The sequence below is a fragment of the Suncus etruscus genome, chromosome 18 (assembly GCF_024139225.1).
Source record: "Suncus etruscus isolate mSunEtr1 chromosome 18, mSunEtr1.pri.cur, whole genome shotgun sequence".
Taxonomy (NCBI): domain Eukaryota; kingdom Metazoa; phylum Chordata; class Mammalia; order Eulipotyphla; family Soricidae; genus Suncus; species Suncus etruscus.
This window is the reverse complement of record NC_064865.1, coordinates 25,181,760-25,201,876: the sequence shown is the minus strand read 5'-3', so window position 1 is coordinate 25,201,876 and position 20,117 is coordinate 25,181,760. Positions and strand designations below refer to the sequence as shown.

The 20,117-nt window shown below is 42.0% G+C and overlaps 2 protein-coding genes across 2 annotated transcripts in view; both read left to right on the top strand.

Moving 5' to 3' along the window:
* MTHFD1L (methylenetetrahydrofolate dehydrogenase (NADP+ dependent) 1 like) overlaps positions 1–20,117 on the top strand; it is a 641,585-nt gene that overhangs the window by 521,886 nt on the left and 99,582 nt on the right. The gene's annotated exons all lie outside the window — the stretch shown is intronic.
* The window catches only part of CCDC170 (coiled-coil domain containing 170), a 78,717-nt gene that overhangs the window by 12,920 nt on the left and 45,680 nt on the right, over positions 1–20,117 (top strand). The gene's annotated exons all lie outside the window — the stretch shown is intronic.

The window sequence follows — 20,117 nt, the reverse complement described above, 5'->3', positions numbered from 1 at the left end:
CGAGCGAACCCGGGAGAGAGGCGAGCCCCCACAACTCCAGACTGACCACCTCTCAAAGGCTGCCCTGGCAGCAGCAGCTAGGGCCACGGTGACCTCAGCAGGCCCTTTGATGGGGCTTTCCCCTGATTAGAAATGGGGAACACTCAAAGGGAAGGTTTGTCCAGACTCTGCCTGACTTGGGTTCGAGTATCAGGCTTTTGGGGGACCTTTAAGATTTCCTTTCCTTTTATTTTATTTTTTCAAATAGGAAATGCGCCTAGGAGACCACGAGGATAGGGAATCTCCTGAATGTTTTTTCCTCTCAGCATTCAGAACTCAGAAGCAAGCTCTGTTCACAATTCCTTATTTAAAAAAAAAAGAAAAAAGAAAAAGAAAGAAAGAAAAAAGGAGGGGCAAGATGGAGTATACACCGGGAAGGGCATTTGCCTTGCACGCAGTCGACCTAGGTTCCATCCCAGGCATCCCATATGGTTCCCCATGGGCTCGCCAATGCTGAGTGCAGAGCTAGGAGTGATCCCTGAGCACAGTGAGTGTGGCTCCATCTAAAGAGGCAAATACATTAAAAATAAATTTTATGATTTGAAAAAGTTTGGAGGAGTCATCTATGTGATTGACACATGGTCTTTAAACAAAGTAATTTTTTCTTTTAAATTTTAAACTATTTTATTTATTTATTTATTTATTTATTGGTTGATTGGTTCTTGGGACACACCTGGCAGTGCTCAGGGGTTATTCCTGGCTCTGCACTCAGAAATTGCTCCTGGCAGGGTGAGGGACCATATGGGATGCCGGGAATCAAACCAGGTCCCTCCTGGGTTGGCTGAATGTAAGGCAAAAGCCCTACCTCTGTGCCATCTCTCTGGTCCCTAAACAAAATAATTTAAATTAAAAAGAAATAAAGTTTGGGGCCAGGAGCTCAGGCTCCTGACTCTGCACTTAGGGTAACTCCTGGCCACTCCTGTGGAATGTGGGGGATTGAACCAGATCACCCAGTTGCAAGGCATGTACCCTGCCTGGTGTTCGATTTCTCCACTCCCCAAACCCACCTTTATTTATTCTTATTACCTTTAGGGGAATAATATTGATTTGACAGATGTTTATATTTTTGGGGGGTAAAAATATCTCACACTCATACTGCTGTGGTGCCAATATACCTCTGTTCACCGGATTCACTCACCCAACTCCAGCTTGCCCTTGGGAACCTGATTTCTGTGGTCAGGTCGAGGGGTTCATATCAAAAACACCTTTAAAACTTACTTCCATCTAAGGGCCCGGAGAGATAGCACAGCGGTGTTTGCCTTGCAAGCAGCCGATCCAGGACCAAAGGTGGTTGGTTCGAATCCCGGTGTCCCATATGGTCCCCCGTGCCTGCCAGGAGCTATTTCTGAGCAGACAGCCAGGAGTAATCCCTGAGCACTGCCGGGTGTGACCCAAAAACCAAAAAAAAAAAAAAAAAAAAAAAAAAGTTGAAAAAAAAAAAAAACTTACTTCCATCTGGGCTGGAGAGACAGCTCAAAGGCCTGGGGCCCCTGCAAGAGCTCAAATTCGAGCCCCAACACTGCTGATGGTCTCTTGAGCACTGCCAAGAATGATTGACTCCTGAAGGCTGGAGTCATAGGACAGCAGGGAGGGTATTTGCCTTGCACATGGCTGACCCAAGTTCCATATCTGGCATCCCCTAGGTTGGCAAGCTGTGGCTCGAGAGCCACATGCGGCTCTTTACACTTTTGAATGTGGCTCTTATGTGTGCCGGGCGGCCGCTCCAGGAATCAGGACTCTGCCTCTGTCAGTGCACGCCCTGTGTGGCTTTCAAAATAAATTTCAATCGTGGTTTTGGCAAGATTTGGCTCAGTTGAAAAAAAAAAAGGCTGCCCACCACTGCTAGGGTATTCACGATCACTACCAGGAGTGAGTCCTGAGCTCAGAGTCAGGAGTAACTCCTAAGCATTGCTAGGAGTGGCTTCAAAGCAAACCAAACCAAAACAAAATGGAATGATTCTTGAGCACTAAGTAGGGGAAAAGCCCTTACAGAGCACTGCCAGGTGTATCTCCCAAACCAATGATAAACAAGTCAATAATTGAAGCATTAATGGAAGCATCAGGAGCACCTTTAAGAATTGCCCCTTTCTGGGGCTGGAGAGATAGCCTAGAGGAAGGGCATTTGCCTTATATCCAGAAGGACAGTGGTTCGAATCCCGGCATCCCATATGGTCCACCGAGCCTGCCAGGGGCGATTTCTGAGCATAGAGCCAGGAGTAACGCCTGAGCACTGCTGGGTGTGACCCAAAAACCAAAAAAAAAAAAAAAAAAAAAAAAAAAAGAATTGCCCCTTTCTGATAGAGGTGACTCCTTCCCCTGCCTTCGACAAGGCTCAAGACTTTTTAAAATATAAAGTTTTAGGGCTTGAAGACATAACTTTCTGATGGAGATCATGATTCTCATGTATGCCATGGGATCATGTATGCCATGCCAGCACAGTTGGTTTCCCCTTCACACCACCTCCCTAAGAAAGTAATATTGAGAATTGGGAAGAGAGCCAGAAAGGCTAAAGTACATTTTTGTATGAGAAAAACCTCAAGAGTCCAGGGACTACGTGGCCACCCCAAGCTAGGTACTGCTCAGGTGCTGCATGTCCCCCTGCCCCACAGGGTATAGACCTGGCTCCTGAGTACTGCTGGGGAACCCTTTAAGAGTGTACTGTAAGTTCCTTTGAGGGGCTGGAGAGAGAGAGAGTACAGCAGGTGGGGTGCTTGCCTTGCACATAGCCAACATGGGTTCTATCCTTGGCACCCATATGGCAGTGTACAAGGAGTCTCAGGGTTCCTCTGGATATGGCTCAAGTAGCATCTTCCCTCTTCACACGATTCATCTGAATATACTTGAACTGGCACGGGGTGGGGCCCTTGTTCACCTTTGACAGGATTCCACATGTACCTGTTTCTCCAAGAGACACATTTCCAAGATTCTGCTGGAACCAGTGTCCTTGCTGGAATCCAGAAAAGAGACAAGATCTTGTCATTGCTATTACAGCACCATTGTCTTGGTCTGCACGGAGAGCTGTGAAGAAAATCTCACAGAAAGACTCAGGCAGGGGCTCTATTTATCACAGCTCCACTATCATTTATCCATCCTTTTATCTCTAGCTAGCCTGAGGCTGAAGTTGCAGGTGTGGGTTCTCTTCACAGCTGGCAGACACTGCCTTCCAGCTGGTTTCCCCCATGGTGGTGGCCTCTCTGGTGCCTTTTCCTGAGAGGGCACTAATTCCAATGTGAGTATCAATTCCAATAATATCATCATGATGCTGTACCTGATGACCTTCCAGCCAGGTTCCATCCTCAAGCATCTTGGCACTCCGTGTTAAGACTAACAAATAACTTTTGAAAGGAAAAAATTAAAAAGAATTTCCTCTATCTCATTTCATGTGAAAAAAATCTGGATAGAGAAAAAGGTAAAGAAAGACAATAAGGACACACATCAGAAGTCCTTTCAGATGCGAAAGTATGTAGTTATATTTGCTTTATTACTTTGTGAACATAAATATTTGCAGGGTCATTTAAAAAGTAAGTTGCAGGACCGAAGCAAGAACAGCAGTAAGGCATTTGCCTTGCACGAGGCCAACACTGGATGGACCCAGCTCAATTCCTGGCATCTCATATGGTTCCCCCAACCCTACCAGGGTGATTACTGAGCACAGAGTCTGGAGTAACCCCTGAGTGCCACTGGGTGTGACCCAACCCCCCAAAAAACCCAACCCTCCCAAAATACCCCAAGTGACAGAACCTCTGTGTCCTCTCTGATTACTTAGGGCATTGCCCTGCAAGGCTACTTGCAACCCACCACAATAATGGCTCAATACAGTCTGTTAACAGCTGTTTTCAAGCTTACACTGTTTTTTGGTTCCCTGATCCTTTGGGAGATGGGGTTCAATTCTCCTTCCCTTGCAAGTGGCTCCACTGACTAGGTAACTCAGAATATGCCAGAAGTAGTGGGTGTTGGGTTATACACAGAGACTTCTTTTTCAGACACACTCTCTCAGTGTCATTTGAGTCATTGTTCTTGGAGAGACCATCTGTTGAGTGGGGCCAGGAGATAAGATTTGTCATATTCACGAATGCTCCTTCCATGGAGTCCTGACATGCTTGTAATAGCTTGACAAAATTTTGTTTGCTTTTTGGCTACACTCAGGGCTTCTCGAGGTTTACTCTTGGATCACTGTCCAGGGACCACTTCCTGTCAGTTATTTGAAGGTGATTTGATATGCAGTTCTACAAATCAAACCCTGGTTGATCAGATACAAGGCAAGCAAGTACCTTAGTACTTTGAGCCTGTGCTACCTATCTGGTCCTATGCCTACCTTTTAAAGAGATTTTTTTTTTTTTGCCACATCTACCTACACTCAGGGCTTACTCCTGCCTAGGTTATCAGAGATTACTTCTGGTGGATTTGGGACCATATGGATCAAACCTGGGTCAGTTTCGTTTAAGGCAAGTGCCTTACCTGCTATACTCTGGCTCTGGCCTCTAAAAAGTTTTTAGTTAGAAAGAGCTAGTTAATCAATCTCCAAATTCCTCACCCACCGAAACTCTGAGATAATAGCTATTTTCTCATTCAAAGTACCAATTTTGGAATTACTTATTATATAACAGAATCAATAGACATAAAATATCCCATATTATTTTCAACACTTGCTGCAAGAGTGTATCTTTAATTTTAATAAATATTTATTTTTATTTTTAATGTTAAATCACACATATATGTATATATTTTGGGTTTTGGCCCACACTGAGCAGCACTCATGGATTACTCATGGTTCTGTGCTGAGAAATTACTCCTGGCATGCTCAGGAATTACTCTTGGCAGGCACAAGGGACCATATGGGATGCCGGGGATCGAACTGAGTTTGGGTGCATACAAGGCAAACACCCTATTGCTGTGCTATTGCATTGGCTCCTAAGAATTTTTTTCTCTGTGTGTGTGTGGGTGGGTGGAAGGTTGGGCCATACCCGTGGTACTCAGGGCTTACTCATGGCTCTGCCCTCCACAGTCACTTCAGGTGGGCTCAAGTGACCATATGAAATGTCAGGGATAGAAACCAGTCAAACATTCTGTTCATGTACTATCTCTCCAACCCCAATCTTATAAACACTTTTCCTTAATTGGTGTCCAGTTTCGGATCACTTAATGCCTTTATTGTCTTCTACTTTTATCACTCTTGTTTTTCATGGAGGTTTGGAAGAGTTCAGGGCTAATTCCTTCTTCACAATATTGTTTAATGTTTCTCTGTGCTTTGCCAATTATATTGAATCTAGAGGCTGGATTGTTTACAAGCATGCTTCTAAGATCCAGCTGTATGTTGATATCATGTCACATTAAAGGCAAATGATGGTGAATCCTCCCGTATTGTTGACACTGCAGGCTGCCCATCTCTTTAGCACAATGGCACATGTTCTGATTCTGCATTTAAGTGAGGTATATATTGGGTGATTCTTGGTAGGCTATTTCTCCTTTGCATCTGCTTTATCTGGAGATATTATCGCTGTTTCTTGGCTAACTTTTTTTGGGGGGAGGACACCCGTTTGATGCTCAGGGGTTACGCCTGGCTAAGCGCTCAGAAATTGCTCCTGGCTTGGGGGGACCATATGGGATTCCAGGGGATCGAACCACGGTCCTTCCTTGGCTAGCGCTTGCAAGGCAGACACCTTACCTCTAGCGCCACCTCTCCGGCCCTTCTTGGCTAACATAATTGGTTGAGGGAAATGGGGAGAAAAGTGCTACTGTTTGACTTTATTGTTCCCTCTACTTATTTGCTCATCTCTGATAAGCTTTACATGTTTGAGTTTTCTTTTTCAGTTTTGTAAGCATATGAATGTTTAGTTCTACACTGCTTTATAATGTCTCTTTGCTTTGTTTTAGGAGTAGCAGTCACACTTTGTGATGCTCAGGTCTTACTCTTGGGTCTGAGCTAAGGACCACTCCTGGGGACCATTGTGGTCCCAGGAAACTAACCTGGGTCAGTGGCTGCAAGGCATGTGCCTTACCTGCTCTACTATCACTCTAGCCCTTATTCTAGTCTTATTCTTCTTGGGGATGCTCCAAGTTCAGCAGATCGGGCCAGTAGCAATTCTGTTCAGTGGTTTTTGGGGCCTTACCACCTGACTCTGACTCTTCTAATACAGCCTTTTTTTTTTTTCTGACAAATGACATCTCAGGCTCCCAATTTTCAGATTGAAAAAGCAGAACTAAGTCTAGCCAATTAATTCTTCAAAGTTCTTTATTGTATGTTTGTTTGTTAGTTTGTTTTTTGGGGGGCACACCTGGCTGTGCTCATGGGTTACTCCTGGCTCTATGCTCAGAAATCACTCCTGGAAGGCATGGGGGACCATATGGAATGTTGGGCTTTGAACCACCATCCGTCCTGGGTCGGCTGTGTGCAAGGCAAGTGCCCTACTGCTGTGCTATCTCTCCAGCCCCCCCCCCATTATTTTTTTTTGGGGGGTCACACCTGACAACGCTCAGGGGTTATTCCTGGCTCTACGCTCAGAAATCGCTCCTAGTAGGCTCATGGAACAATATGGGATGCCGGGATTCGAATCACTGCATGCCAGGCAAATGCCTTAACTTCATGCTATCTCTCTGGCCCCCTAGCCCCCAATTTTTCAAAGCTCTTTCTTCTTCGGTGCTTAGAAAATAAGATATGGGCTTTAGATGGGCGGATTCCTTTTTGGGTGTCATTTCATTTGTGGACAAATCCATTAATACATTTTTAGCAATAAACACAGCGAATAGCCTCCATATTTCTAAATATCTTTTGAAACCTAGTATTTCCTCATCTACTTTGTCTTAGAATATGTATAGAGTTTTCTCAAAATGACTTTGAATCATATTCCCCAATCAATAAGCCTTCTGATGAGGTGGTTTAAGGCTCTCATTTATTTATTTATTTATTTATTTATTTATTTATTTATTTATTTATTTATTTATTTTTGGTCACACCCAGCAGTGCTCAGGGGTTAGTCCCGGCTCCGGGCTCAGAAATCACCCCTGGTAGGCACAGGGACCATATGGGATGCCGGATTCAAACCACCGTCCTTCTGGATGTACCTAATGTTCTACCTCCATGCTATCTCTCTGGCCCCAAGGCTCTTATATATTTTAAATGAATGTATCAACACTCAGCAGTGTCATGGTTACCATCTGTAGATCACTTACCATTAGTGGGGGTATGGTGCTACATGTTCAGAATTGTTATGTACTTGGCTTAAGCTCACGCAATGCCTTAGTGACAAAGTTGGGAATTGAACTGCCTAGGAACTATACTGTTATGCTTTTACCAGTTATCTCCTGGATATGCAGAGTCACAGCTACACCCTACGTTTAAGTTTGATGTCAGCCATTATTTGTCAGGGGAACAAGTCTAGGGAGTCTTTAGACTCTCCCAATGAATGAATAATATTAATCCAACTATTAAGGCATCAAGATTTGTACATTAGGAAGAATGGAATGTATACTGAGAAATGTACTTCTGGAGATTGCTAGGAAATGAGAATGTGTTTAAAAGACACCATAGTAATAAAAATTACTCATTTTCATCTAAAAATGATGTAATACTTTGCAAATACATTCACTTGGGGATGAATTTACTGCCAAAATCATTAAAAAAGTAAAATGGATAATAAAAAATGAGATCTTTAATAGTGTTCATTCATAAGGTGATGACTCCAAAGATTTAAACCTATAAAATGCTATTGGGCGACTTTCCTGACACATTAATGGTCACAGAAAGGATTGAAAAATTCTTTCTAAAGCTGTTTTTGAGATTGGAAACTTACTTTATTACAGAATACAGAATAACTGTCCAGAAATATCTGTAAGACTGGGGCACTTTTTGGGAGAAATCCTTCAATGATTTAATGAGAAATGTTATGAAGAAGGATGCACATTAGAATTCATTATTCTAATGGGAATATTATTATTATTTGAAAATCATCAGCAGGTGATACTGAGAATCTCATCTGGTGACATATATAAGCTATCAGAGGTTGGTGCCTTTTCTCTTGCTATCTTCCCATGACTCAACAATAAGAAAGTAGTTGCTTCTGCCCACATGCTCTCGTTGCCCATAGGTAGGCGTTGCCCATAGGTAGGCCGTTGAAGTTAAACATCAGCAGATGTTAAACTTACTGGGTGGATTCTGAACAACCCCTCCGGCATACTGCTCCCATTTTCTCTAATTCTAGCAGTGAACTGAAAATGAGGAAATGATAGTGGGCTTGGAAGGATGTGCGTGCTGCTTTTTTGGCTTGGAATCCTGCTGTGGTGATTGTTACAAGGGAACAATATGGATGACACCTGGAGCAAAAGGGCTAAGTGGAAAGCCATTGTTTTGGCTTTTGTTTCTTGGTGACTTACTACTGATCTGCAATAAGAGAGAGTTTCTGGGGCCTCTAATCCCACTTTTGAATGTATGGTTGCTATGAACCCCCCCCCCCCAATTTAGTGCCATTCCACCTCTGCCAAAAAGACTTTTTCTTACTTCTCTTGAGGATAATGGATTTTTCATTCTGGCATCAGAATTATTTGTGTGAGTGGAGACATCTGGTTTTTTTTTTTTTTTTTTTACTTCTTTAATCCTCCAATTCTTTCTAAAATAGGAACATAATTTGAGGGTCAGTCTCTTAAAGTTATTGTTAGGAATGAATGATATAATACTCATAAAGAACTCAGGACATACCTTGAGTGTAGATGTTTCTCAAGTGTTTCAATTTCCCTTTCTCAGTGATTTGATTTTCTATAGGGATTGAAAGACATACAGAATTACCTAAAGAGTGAAGTCTTATGGAATCACTTCCTGGTAGTGAGAGATTATTGCAATAAGTTACAGAAGAAATAAAAGATTTTTGTTTGTTTGGGGAACACATTAAGCTATGCTCAGGGCTTCTTCTTGGACTGTGTCCAGGGATCACTCCTTGTGGGGTTGGGGACCATCAGGATGCCAGAGATTGAACCTGGCCCAGCCACATGTAAGGCAAGTGTCCTCCCTGCTGTGTTATATCTCTCTGGTCCTCAAATCATTTAGATGATCTTGGAGTCTGAGCACAGGAACTTTAAGGATTGATGATCCTAGGTGGTATAGAAAGGTCTTTTTTCCTTCCTTCCTTCCTTCCTTCCTTCCTTCCTTCCTTCCTTCCTTCCTTCCTTCCTTCCTTCCTTCCTTCCTTCCTTCCTTCCTTCCTTCCTTCCTTCCTTCCTTCCTTCCTTCCTTCCTCCCTCCCTCCCTCCCTCCCTCCCTCCCTCCCTCCCTCCCTCCCTCCCTTCCTTCCTCCCTCCCTCCTTTCCAAGATAATTTATAGTTTTTGTGTGGGAGCTATACCCGGTGGTTCTCAGGGATATGGCTTCTGACTGCACTCAGAAATTGCTCCTGGCAGGCTCAGGGAAACATATAAGATGCCAGGGATTGAACCTGAGACTATCCTGGGTTGGTTCCAGGTTGATTGTGTGTGTGCAAGGCAAATGCCCTATTTTCTGTGTTAAGCACCATGGTTACAGAAATGTTCATAGTTGGGTTTCAGTCATGGAATGTACACCATCCATCACCAGTTAAATAGTCCCACCACAAATGTTCCCCATTCCCTTTTACCCCACCCCTGCCTGTTTTCAGGGGAGGCATTCTACCTCTCTCTCTGCCACTATCATTGTCATGGTTCAGTTAGTGCTCTAATTGTACTTCCCACTTTTTGTGGTAAGTTTCATATCATGGGCTGATCCTTCCAACCCTCATCTCTATTGTTCTGGACATCATTACCATGCTGTCTTTTTTTCTTATATACAACATATGAGCGAGACTATTCTATGTCTATTCTGAGTCATTTCATTTTTTTTTTTTTTTTTTGGTTTTTGGGCCACACCCGGCGGTGCTCAGGGGTTACTCCTGGCTGTCTGCTCAGAAATAGCTCCTGGCAGGCACGGGGGACCATATGGGACACCAGGATTTGAACCGACCACCTTTGGTCCTGGATCGGCTGCTTGCAAGGCAAACGCCGCTGTGCTATCTCTCCGGGCCCTATTCTGAGTCATTTCACTCAGCATAGTAGTCTCCATGTCCATCTATCTATCTATGTATAGGCAACTTTTATGACTTTATTTTCCCCACAGCTGCATAGTATTCCATTGTGTAGATATGTTACAAGGGCTCATCTTTAAAGTGTCCCTGAAGATGAGACCAGAGAAAGAGTAATATAAGAGTGAAGGCCCTTGCCTTGCTTACCTGGCTCAGGTTAGATCCTACTTCTGAACTCAGAGCCAGGAATAACTCTTGAGCAACACCAGGTATGAAGCACCTCCCTTCCCTTCATCTTGGTTCTCCCCAATTGTCCTGATGATAGTACCCTGACTTTCCTTGGATTCCCCAGGGTCAGGGGACTCCCCACTGGGCAAGGATGGGCAACTACACTCTGGTTCTTTGTAGCAAGTCAGACTTAGGATGCCTCCACTTCTCTTCCTAATCCTGCTTCAGTGAAACACCAGAGAGCCATGGCAACTCCTTCTCTTGTGGCTACCATTGGAGCATCTGAAGCCATTTCTCATGGGAATCGAAGTCTTTTCTGTTCTTAGAAAAGCTCAGATTATTCAACATTTTCTGGAAGGTTTTTTGTCTCAGGCTTGGCTCTGCACTCAGGGATTATTCCTGGTGGGGCTGGCAGGGGTCATATGGGATGCCAGGGATCAAACCCAGGTTAGTTGTATGCAATGCAAGTATTCCCACTGTTTTATCACTCTGCCCCTAGAATCCATTTCATTTTGCTGTTGTCTCTCATACATGGGGCAGCTGGGAACTGTTCATGGTCCTTCAGTACAGGTCCTTCAGGAAGTTAGCAGTACACTGGCCTCAGACAGCTGTATTCGTTGTCAACTTGTATTGAATTCGCCAATAACGAGAATTTCAGCTTCCACTGACTTCTTATTGTCCAATGTTGATACTGTCACTGGGACAGTTCAGACTAGAGAAAGGGGCTTCCTCATTTTAAAGTATAATGTCACTCTGCAGTTTCTACTTTATCAGATCAGGAGCACAAGTAGAATAAGCCTCATCCTATAGCAGGGGTGGCGAACAAGTTTGACACAAAGAGCCAAAATTTTAAACTGTGAGAGTCAGAGAGCTACACCATGCAGTGACCTGCCAAAACAGACAAACACTTACACAAAAGCATATAACTTTAACAATAATCTATGAAACACATATTGCATTTTGCCATTTTGAGTGAGGGTGAAAATCCTGCAGTGATGGTGAGGGTGTGCTGCGTCCTCCATACTAAGAACTAACAGCAAAATGTGACCCAACATGTGACACCAGGGTCCCCCACTCGCTGGCCTGTGCAGTTGTTTCCGAGGGACGGGAGACGGGATGACGCAGCCTGGGGGTGGGACTACGTGCTCGGAGATCTCTCCTCAGAGGACCTTCCTCAGAAGCAGCAGAACAAAATCCAAACTTGGCAAAGAGCCACAGTATACAAAATAATAAGACGCAAAGAGCACATTCATTTTTTAAATTTTTTATTTAAACAAATTTATTACATACATGATTGTGTTTGGGTTTCAGTAAAGAACACCACCCATCACCAGTGCAACATTCCCATCACCAATGTCCCAAATCTCCCTCCTCCCCACTCAACCCCCGCCTGTACTCTAGACAGGCTTTCTATTTCCCTCGTACATTCTCATTATTAGGATAGTTCGAAACTTAGTTATTTCTCTAACTAAACTCATCCCTGTTTGTGGTGAGCTTCATGAAGTGAGCTGTAACTTCCAGCTCTTTTCTCTTTTGTGTCTGAAAGTTATTATTGCAAGAATGTCTTTCATTTTTCTTAAAACCCATAGATGAGTGAGACCATTCTGAGTCTCTCTCTCTCTCTCTCTCTCTCTCTCTCTCTCTCTCTCTCTCTCTCTGACTTATTTCACTCAGTATAATAGATTCCATGTACATCCATGTGTAGGAAAATTTCATGACATCATCTCTCCTGATAGCTGCATAATATTCCATTGTGTATATGTACCACAGTTTCTTTAGCCATTCGTCTGTTGAAGGGTATCTTGGCTGTTTCCAGAGTCTTGCTATGGTAAATAGTGCTGCAATGAATATAGGTGTAAGGAAGGGATTTTTGTATTGTATTTTTGTGTTCCTAGGGTATATTCCTAGGAGTGGTATAGCTGGGTTGTATGGGAGCTCGATTTCCAGTTTTTGGAGGAATCTCCATATTGCTTTCCATAAAGGCTGAACTAGACGGCATTCCCACCAGCAGTGGATAAGAGTTCCTTTCTCTCCACATTCCCACCAACACTGCTTGTTCTCATTCTTTGTGATGTGTGCCAATCTCGGGGGTGTGAGGGAGCCGCATTCATTTTGGCCGGGAGCTGCTCGCGGCTGGAGAGCCGCGTGTTCCCCACCCCTGTCCTATAGCTTCAATTGATGACTGTCTTTCAGTTATTTGAAGATATCATTGGATAAATAAGCATTTATTAAAACTATTAAATCATTTATTATTTATCACTTATTAATTTACAATATTGTCAAATGATTAAATTTATTAATAAGCATTTATTATTTATTAAAACATTTTAATCCTAGAATATGCTTTAGGAATTTTCCCATGCTTGCTTTCACACTCAGAAATAACCCCTGGCAGACTCAGGGGACTATATAGGATACCAGGGATTGAATCTGCATTCGTCATGGGTTGGTTGCGTACAAGGCAAATGTCCTACTGCTGTGCTATCGCTCCAGCTCCCAGGCTTGTTCCTTCTTTTTTCTTTTTTTCTTTTGTTTTTGTGTCACATCCGGCAATGCTCAGGGGTTACTTCTGGTTCTCTGCTCAAAAATTGCTCTTGGCAGGCTCGGGGGACCATATAGGATGCCAGGAATCGAACCAGTGACCTTCTGCATAGAAGTCAAACGCCTTATCTCCATGCTATCTCTTCGGCCCCTCCCAGGCTTGTTTATAAACTCTCACTAGACTTGCTAGTTATTTTCAAACAGGCAATTTAAAAATAAGAAGAATCAATTTTTATAAAAAGAATCTATTTTTCTTTAATTATAATTAATGACAAAATGCTTCTATAAACTCATTGAAAATTAAATAATAGAAAATTAGTTGGTATGACAGGGAAAACATAAGTCCAAATATAAATGTTAGAAACCACAGAAAAACAAAAATGGCCAAAAGGCACATGAAAAAATGCTCCACATCACTAATCATCAGGGAGATGCAAATCAAAACAACTATGAGGTACCATCTCACACCACAGAGATTGGCACACATCACAAAGAATGAGAACAAGCAGTGCTGGCGGGGATGTGGAGAGAAAGGAACTCTTATTCACAGCTGGTGGGAATGTCATCTAGTCCAACCTTTATGGAAAGTGATATGGAGATTCCTCCAAAACCTGGAAATTGATCTCCCATACAATCCAGCTATACCACTCCTAGGGGTATACCCTAGGAACACAAAAATACAATACAAAAATCCCTTCCTCACACCTATATTCATTGCCGTGCTATTTACAATAGCCAGACTTTGGAAACAACCAAGATGTCCTTCAACAGATGAATGTCGAAAGAAACTGTGGTACATATACACAATGGAATGTTATGCAGCCGCCAGGAGAGATGAAGTCATGAAATTTTTCTATACATGGATGTACATGGAATCTATTATGCTGAGTGAAATAAGTCAGAGGGAGAGAGATATATGCAGAATAGTCTCCCTCATCTATGGATTTTAAGAAAAATAAAAGACATTTTTTCAATAATCCTAAGAGACAAAGAGAGGAGGGCTGGAAGGTCCAGCTCATGACGTGAAGCTCACCACAAAGAATGGTGAGTGCAGTTAGAGAAATAACTACATTGAGAACTATCATAACAATGTGAATGAATGAGAGAAGTGGAAAGCCTGTCTAGGGTACAGGCGGGGGTGGGGTGGGGAGGAGAGAGATTTGAGACATTGGTGGTGGGAATGTTGCACCGATGAAGGGGGTGTTCTTTACATGACTGAAACCCAACTACAATCATATTTGTAATCAAGGCATTTAAATAAAGATATTAATAAAAAATAAAAAAGAAATCACAGGCAAAATTCAGTTGCATAAATAAGAAAGGAAGATAATTACGTAAACTGTACATACTTTTTGGAAAGTTTATATGTAGAATTATTATAGAGAATATTGTCATAGTTATAGATTTTTGCCACTATATTTTCCTTTTTTTGGTTTTTGGGCCATACCCGGTGGTGCTCAGGGGTTACTCCTGGCTTTGTGCTCAGAAATTGCTCCTGGCTTGGGGACATTGGGGATCGAACTGCAGTCTGGCCCAGGTTAGAGTGTGCAAGGCAAATGCCCTATCACTTGGCCACTATTTTTGTTTTGTTTAATTTAATGCTACACTCAATAATGCTCAGGCTTACTCCTGATTTTGCACTCAGGGATCACTTCTAGTGGGGTTCTGAGGATCAAGTCTATGTCTGATATGTACAAAGCAAACTGTACAAATCTGCTGTACTATCACTATCACCCTGGATGTTCTGTATTTTATTTGAACAAAAATTATGACCATAGGTCTTTGTATTAAAACTTTTGTTTATCCCTATATCATTAATTAAAGTTTTATTGTAACAATGAGCTAGTTTCTTTTTTCTTTCCTTTTTTTTTTTTTTTTTTTGAGTTTTTACGTCACACCTGGTAGCGCTCAGGGGTTACTCCTGGCTCTACACTCCTGGCAGGCTTGGTGGACCATACAGGATGCTGGGATTCAAACCACCATCCTTCTGCATGCAAGACAAATGCATGCTATCTCTCTGGCCCCTTCTTTCCTTTTTATTTTTTGTTTTTGTGCAACATACCTGGTGGAACTCAGGGCTTAATCCTGGCTCTATGCTCAGGAATCACTTCTGGTGGGACTGAGGGGTTCAAATGTGTTGCCAGGGATTGAATCAGGGTCAGCCACATGCAAGGCAAGTGCCCTACCTGCTGTACTATCTCGCTAACCTGAGATAGTTTTTTACTTGCTCTATGTAAACCTGGTAGGTTCAATGACAACCTGCTTTCAGAGACTAATACTTCAAACTATTTCTGTGTTGTGCTTTTGAAGCACTTATAATAGAAAACTAGTCTCACTGAGCTCTGCTAACAGTAAGATGTTTTAAGGCAAGCTAAGTAAACTTAGGGTATTTACCTGTAACTTCTATCTAAAAGGAGCAAATGTGATGCTTCAAAAAATCAATCTTCAATTCTCTATGTGGAAAGAGTTTTGTCAATTTTCTCTGTGAAGGTATAATTGGATTTAAATTACCTTTTGATGAAAGAAATGGATTCTGGATTTTTATATACTTTAACACTTTTTCTTGGACTCTAACTAGCAACTCAGTGTTAAGATATTGCATGTCATCATGTGTGCCTGTTTGCCCACAACAGTGCTGTGATTCATAAGCACATGCTTCTTCCCAGGAAGGTCCAAAAAAGCCCAACATAGTCTGTGCCTTGTTGAGGGATCAATACAAAGCTCATGGCCAATGTTCACTCTCGGTGGCACCTGGAAGGACATTTAAGATACTTGCATTTTACCTAAGTCCTGAGTAGGCATCATGGTGCCATGAAGGCAATTCACTTGATATAGTAACAATAATTGATAACAAATTTCTACAGAAATGATTCAGCCTTTACCCTTCATTACTGAAGCCATTTGGCTGAGCTGACAGCCATTGCTGGAGGCTGAGCAATTGTTTCAGGCTCAGCAATTTTCAAAGAGGCTTTGTCTCTATTAGGTTTCAGTTTCCCCAACTGAATCCTAAATTCTGGATGTGGTGTGGCTCAAGGGGAAACCAGCAGGACAGCAGGATATAAGCTTTTTGTACGAAAGATGGTTTAAAGGAGGAGTGAGAAAGAGATGCAGACAGATAGATACAGAGACAGAGAGACAGAGAGAAAGTTCATATCACGAGTGATTTAGCACTTCTATTTTATTATTATTTTAAAAATATATTTTTGTGGATCAGAGACAGCACAATGGGCAGGGTACTTGGCTTGCTTGTGGCTGACCTGGGTTTGTTCCCAGTAACCTAGATGATGATCCCCAAGGCACTGCCCGGAGTAATTCCTGAGGCATAGACTGAAATAAACCCTAAGTACTATTGTGACCTCAAAACAAGAGAGGATGGAGCCTGACATTCCCACCGCCAAATGCACCAGCAATATAATATAGCACCATTTCTTCCTGCTAAGACATACCAAAACAGGGGAAATTTTACGTATAGAAACAAGCTCTTATCTACTAGGGATAAGAACTCATACTTTTTTACAATACAGAGGCACCTCCCACCTTGAACATATGTCTTGTGGACCCAACTTAGACTCCAGGTGATTAGATAGCAACCGTCCAACCCTGAACCCTAGACCTCAGACATAGAACTGACACAGTTCTCCACAACAGCTTCAGCAACCAAACTCCCTCTGGGACATCTTTAATTCCTCTATGACACCAATATGCGCCAGTTTTGATATGATATCCTGAGAATGAGGAAATGGCAACATCTTGATCTAAGAGCAGGTTGTCTTACCTCACCATCTATTGATAAGATGAAATCAGAAGACATGTCATCCTTTGATCAGTGCAAAAGCCAAGATCGCTATCGCTGCAGAAGACTGATGGTGACAATCATGACTGGGCATAATGTACCTTGGGACCAATAAAAAATCCCTAGTCTAGGATTTGGCCTATGATCTGTACAACAACCATGATCTGTACAACAACCTCTAATTCCAGAGGTCTGACTGAAACAACGGCAAATGAACAGGTCTTTTGCAAACATAATGAAAGATTCTATCATAGGCTTCATCCTAGGATCAATACAAAAACCAAGACCACCAACTACAGAAGACTGATTAAAGCAACAATGATGGAACAGAACTTCTAGAACCAAAAAGAAAGACTTCATCATAGGCCCCATTCTTTGACCTCTGCAGATATCAAGATCTCTAGATCCAGAGGTCTGATTTCACCATCCATGACAGAGCAGAAGTTTCCCATACACCACAAAAGAACCTAGAGGAGAGTAAATGAACATGTGTGGAGTCTGTAGTTATTCCCATGACAGTATACTTCAAGGGTGGAGAAACCCTGTATCTCTTAGGCCAAGGGAGTTCCCTTTCTAATTTCCCCAATATTTACTGTGCCCATGCACAATAAAAAAGAAGCAGCACAAAATAATTTTTCTGGTTTTGTTGTTGTTGTTTTCATTTTTTGTGCTTTGTTTTGTTTTTATTTCAGGACCGTGGTTACTGTGTGGTAGTTGTATTTATTGCTGTAGTGCTTTCTGGATTTTTTTTTTGTTTGATTTTTCCTTTTGTATTGTTGTTGTGTTTCTCTCCCTGTTTCCCTTTCTTCTTTCAAATTGATATTTATAGCCTCTGGACACCGCCCATTTTTTACTTGTTTGTTTTTATCCCATTTTATTTTATTTTTCTTTTCTTTAAACAGAACCACATAACTCGAACCATCTTGTTCTGCCTCTCAAATTGAAGGGGAAATAATGGAGGGTACCAAGACCAAACAGTTGTATGATCATTAAGCAGTAATAAAAATGATCGACTTAAACACCAAATCTAAAGTCAACGACAACAGAATCGTTATCCAACTACAACAAGCTAGACACAGAGGGAACCACTAATACTAGCAGCCTGGGGGGTAAGAGAGGGGGATATGGAATGCATGCTGGGAACAAAGGTGGAGGTAGGACAATTTTGGTGGTGAGAATTCCGTGATTCAATGTCAATATGTACCTAAAATATTACGCTGAAAGATATGTAATCCACTTTTGTCAAAATAAAAATTACTATTATAAAAAAGTAAACATAGAAATTCAAATAAAACAGAAAAAATAAAAACACAAAATATGGGCCAGAGTGACAGCACAGCTGGTAGGGCATTTGCCTTGCATGCAGCTGGGTTTACTCCCCATCATTGCATATGGTCCTCGAGCCTGCCAGGAGTGATTTCTGACTGCAAAGCCAGGAGTAACTCCTAAACTCCACCAGGTGTGGCACCCCACCAAAACAAAAATATTTTTGTTCTTGTCTGTTTATGTACATGAGTCTGGTTTTTTTTGGGGGTGGGTGGAACACCCATTGGTGCACAGGGTTTACTCTTGGCTCTGTGCTCAGAAATTACTCTTGGTAGGTTCAGGGGACCATATGGATTACGGGGAACTTACTTGAGTCGGCTGTGTGCAAGGCAAAAGCCCTACCTGCTGTTCTTACATTTGGGCCCCATGATTCTGGGATTACTAATATCTTACACATGCAGCACTGTTCGATTCAGCACTTTCAATGGACCATACATGGGCTTTTTCACGGCTGCTTCTCACGCCTCATGCCTTTCTTCTTTCTTTATTTTTTGTTCCACCAGGATAGAAGCTCAGTCCCTTCTCTCTTATGATCAGAATTGGAGGACACTTGTGCATCTTTCTAGATTTTTCTCTTTTCATCTACAAATAACAGTGGGCACATGGTTACACATCTTATTCTTTTTTTTGGGTTTCTGGGCCACACCTGGCAGTGCTCAGGGGTTACTCCTGGCTATCTGCTCAGAAATAGCTCCTGGCAGGCATGGGGAACCATATGGGATGCCGGAATTGGAACCAACCACATTAGGTCCTGGATCAGCTGCTTGCAAGGCAAATGCGCTGTGCTACCTCTCTGGCCCGTACACATCTTATTCTTTTTCACTAATTAGAGCTCGTAGCTTTTCTCATATCAGCATATCAAGCAAATCCTTATTTCTTTTTAGGATTCTTTTTTTTTTTTTTGGGCCACACCCGGCATTGCTCAGGGGTTACTCCTGGCTGTCTGCTCAGAAATAGCTCCTAGCTCCTGGCAGGCACGGGGGACCATATGGGACACCGGGATTCGAACCAACCACCTTTGGTCCTGGATCGGCTGCTTGCAAGGCAAACGCCGTTGTGCTATCTCTCCGGGCCCAGGATTCTTTATTTTTTAACTTTATTTATTGATTGATTTTTTGATTGATTTCTGGGCTACATCTAGCAGTGCTCAGGGATTACTCCTCCTGATATGAGTCATAGATGAATGAATAGTTGTGTACTATCTAATATTTTTCCATTCTCTAATGGAAGAATTTTATCTCTTGGTCAATTCCCATATCTAGTGATCTATATATTACCAATACAGTTTTATGACTGATTATAGGGATAGAAGACATGTGCATATTAAATTCTGTTCAACATTTAAACCCAAGTTGACAAATCTGCCCCAAAATACATGAGAAAGAATATAGGGGTCAATTTCTGCGTTTAGTTGTTTTTAACTGTAGTACATAGAAATAACCAACTGTTTTTATTATTGTATTTGTCTGGAGCTAAATGAATTAAGTCTGTGTCAGAGATTCTCAATCCTGATGATAATTAGACATTGAATTTTTGAGGGAAACTTTTAGCTCATGTATATCCCAACTATTCATAATAGTTAGCAACATCATAATGGGAATCAAGTATGTTTTAAAAACACAAACTTAACTGTTTGCTTTGTTGACAAGTATATTAAAATTATTATATAGAGAAACTTAGTGTGATATCTATGTACAAATTTATGGCATGCCCAATATTTTCAAAAGGCACAGATTTAAAGCAAATAAAGTAATGATTCCTGGGGCTGGAGCAATAGTACAGTGAATAGGGTGCTTTGCTTTGCACGCAGCAGAACCCTGGCATCCCATATAGTTCCCCAGCACACCAGGAGTGATTCCTCAGTGCTAGGAATAACACCTGAGCATCTCTGGGTGTGGCTGAAAAAAGAGAAGGATAATTTCTGGGATGGGAATGTACAGCATAGGGATTGTAGATGCACTGCCTAGTGAGGGGAGACATTCAGAGAAATTGTATGAATTCACTGCTGTGTGAATATTATAAAATTACTAAGACCTAGACAACAGCAACAACTTCATACTTTGCCTCATGTTAAAGGACCACCATTATGATGTGGCCTGATACTGACAAACATGTTATAGGGCACATGCCTATATAGTTTTTAGTACTAAACTATTTATTGAGAAGATAGTA